Here is a 3,813-nt window from a genome sequence, read left to right as displayed (position 1 = left end):
ACCCAAAAGTAGGTTGCCTACTTTTGGGTTCGATCTAATCATTTTGTTTCATTGTTTTTTATTATTTTTCCTCTTTTAAAGAAAAACAAAAGCCATAAAGAATGATAAAATAAAGGTAGATAACGAGAGAAAAGAAAAAAACAGAGATGGATATGAAAAATATAATAATATAATAATAATAATAAGTGTAGATAAAAAAAAGGTGTAGAAAAAATCAGGATGATGTTAAAATAACCTCGCTACCCTCAAAAGCTGGTAGAAATAAACATGAATTTAGGATAATTTTACCAATGTGATTCCCATGCTTGTTTGTGTGCCCTAATCCTAACGAATATCGTCTTTGATGAGCATGTTCTTTCAGATAGCAGTGGTAGGTTTGTAGCACTCTGGCTAGTCACCCATACTCCACTAGATCCAAAGCAAAGCTTGCCATGGCTAGCAGGGAGATTGAAAAATCACTGAAAGTTCTGAACACAATGATGAGGTAGTAAGGCTCAGGCAACAATTGATAGATTTACACCGGGCATGGGCCAGCAGAATGCCTCCTCCTCTGCTCCCTGAAGGTCGTGGGAATATCTTTAACTGCCCACCGCTCTCTCAGGCGCAATTCTCTGCTTCTACTGAGTCACCTGAGCACGCGCTAGGATTTACTCCGCGACATTATTATCTTGGCAATTTTGGTGTGCCCTTGGAAGCTCCCCAATCAAGACCAGCTGCTCAGCCAGCGCCACCGATCACACCGGTATTCGTGGCTCCACCACCACATAAAACTCCCATATATAATGTGCGTCCCATAATGAGGCTTCCTAGGTCTGCCAGTGAGCCAGTACTGAAGGTTTCAGATAGTCAATATTATGCCTCGGAGCCTACTTTACAAATGAATGAACCGTATGGGTACACTCAGCCGCCTGCATTTCTATTTGATACGGAGAAACCTGTCGCAACAGAGGAACAGGATATCATAGCCTGGAAATTGAAAAATTTAGAACAGGCTATGAGGAATTTGCAAGGAATCGGAGATTATAGGAGTGTTTCCTAGAAAGATCTTTGCATGTTCCCAGACATCAACCTTCCCCTCGGTTTTAAGATGCCTAAGTTTGAGAAGTATGCAGGACACGATGATCCTGTTGCACAATTGAGACGTTATTGCAACTAGTTGAGGGCTGCAGGAGGAAAGAAAGAACTGCTTATGGCCTTCTTTGGTGAGAATCTTTCTGATCTGACCTCAGAATGGTTTATCGATCGAGATATCGATAAATAGAACAACTGGGATGATTTGGCTTCTGAATTTGTTCAATATTTTTAGTATAATATCGACCTGATTTCGGACGAAAAATCCTTGGTCAATATGAAGAAAAAGAGCACTGAAGGTTTTAGGGAATACGCGATAAGGTGGCATGAACAGGCCGCCAGGGTAAAGCCTCCAATGAAAGAAAGTAAGTTGGTAGAAGTTTTTATTCAGGCGCAGGATGAGACCTATTTTCAACATTTACTTCCGGCAATGGGAAAGTCTTTTATGGAAGTCCTCAAAATGGGGGAGATGATAGAGGACGGAATTAAGACCGGCCGAATAATGAGTTTTACCGCATTAAAAGCCACCACACAAGCGATTCAAGGTGGATCTGGCACATTTGGAGGTAAAAAGAAGAAAGAGGACATGGCGACTGTCGTAGCTGGAACCCATTCCTGTCCTAAAAGACCACCTCGCCCCTATCCCCAATCCCAAGCCCAAGTCTACGCCCAAGCTCCATATATTCCTCCCCACCATTACTACCCTCCACAAAACCCTTTATATTCCATTCCACCACCCTCGTACCCAGTATATAGCGCACAACCATATGCCCAAACCCCTTCTTACCCACAGTGGCGCGCGCAAGCTCCACAAAATTGCCCATTCGCTCTGCCAAATTACCAAAACCCCTCCAGCCCCAGCTTTCAACCTAGGCCCGAGTATAAGAAAGAGAAGACGGTCAAAAATCAATTCACACCTCTTGGGGAGTCATATGCTAGCTTGTTTGATAGGTTGAGAAAGTTAAAGGTTTTGAGCCCAATTCAAGAAAGGCTTTCAAATCCACCGCCAAGGAATCTCGATTATTCTTTAAGGTGTGCGTACTATTTTGATATGCTAGGCCATGATATCGAGAAATTCTGGCATTTCAAGAGAGCTGTCCAAGATATAATTGACACAAATCAAATGTTGGTCCAGGCCCCGGAGGGTCCAATCATTAACCAGAATCCGCTGTCAACCCATGCTGAAGCCAATATGTTAGAATTGATATATGATGGAAAAGAGTTCGACGGGTTATAAGCCTATTGTCAAGATACAGACCACTGAGGAGAAATCGGTGAATGTATCGGAGTCTTTGAAAGCAATGTCATTGAGCCAGGAAGGAATGAGAGAAGATAAAATCTAAGAAAGCACAAAGAAACCCCTGATCACAATAGAGGGCGCCAGAAGGTATGTTGATTTAAGTCAGGATAAACCTAAGTTGACAGTGGTGGGAGTTCTGAGTCAGCCCATCTTGACGGTGAAAGGAGCACTGGCAGTGCCTATTGTCCTCAAACCGGTGACCCAACCTCCGATAGTTGATATGAAAAGAGTTTCCTGGAATTATGGGTGGACTGTGATGACCTATCACGGGAAAGAAGTTGTGGAAGATGTAGATGAGGTAGGGGGTTTGACTAGGTTAGGAAGATGCTTCGTGCCTGAAAACTTAAGAAAGTCCAAGCCAACGGTGAGTGAATCGTCATCTATCAAAAATCCTATCACCAAGGAAAAAGCCGAAGAATATTTGAAAAAGATTAAATTGCCAGAGTATTCAATATTAGACCAGTTGAAGAAAACCCCTGCTCAAATTTCCCTTTTATCTTTGCTGTTGCACTCCAAGGAGCATCGTGATGTTTTACTGAAGGTATTAAATGAAGCATATGTTCCAAGGGAGATTACAATCAACCAACTTGAGAAAATGGTTGGAAAAATCTTTGAGGTCAATCGGATCAGCTTTTCTGATGATGAATTGCCTGTTGAAGGTACAAGGCATAACCGGGGCCTTTACATTACAGTGAAGTGTGAAGATTTCTACGTCACTCATGTTATGATTGATGGAGGTTCAGGTGCAAATATTTGCCCTATTTCTACTTTGCAAAAGTTGAATATTGGTGCTAACAGGATCAGGCCCAACAATGTATGTGTTAGGGCTTTTGATGGTGCAAAATTAAATTCCATTGGCGAAATAGAACTAATGTTGACCGTAGGGCCTGTTGAGTTCACCATAGAGTTTTAAGTATTGAATGTAGACTCTTCTTACAATCTGTTGTTGGGAAGGCCGTGGATCCACAAGGCCAAGGCGGTTGCATCTACACTGCACCAAATGATTAAGTTTGAGCATGACAGACAAGAAGTAGTTATTCATGGTGAAGGAGATTTGTCAGCCTATGAAGATTCTCCCTTGTCTCTTATTGAAGCAAATAACGTAGAGGAGACATTCGTCTATTAAATTTTTGATACAGTGCCAGTGAATCGTATCCTTGAATGGCAGGCTATACCGGTACCGCAATTGTCTTCTGCTTCTATCATGATGGTGAGTGAACTTTTGAAATACGAATTTGAGCCAGGAAAGGGTTTGGGAGCGTCTCTGCACGGTATAGTTCATCCCATATGTCCGAGTGAGAACGTGGGCACGTTTGGTCTGGGATTTGAGCCTACAACTGAAGATCTGAAGAAAGCCAAGGAAAGGAAAAAGGAAACATGGTCACTTCCTCGCCCAATGTCACTACTCAGTGAATCATTTGTTAAGAATGGTGTCACGAAGC

The sequence above is a fragment of the Capsicum annuum genome, chromosome 3 (genome assembly GCF_002878395.1).
Source record: "Capsicum annuum cultivar UCD-10X-F1 chromosome 3, UCD10Xv1.1, whole genome shotgun sequence".
NCBI lineage: Eukaryota > Viridiplantae > Streptophyta > Magnoliopsida > Solanales > Solanaceae > Capsicum > Capsicum annuum.
This window is presented reverse-complemented; position numbering follows the sequence as displayed.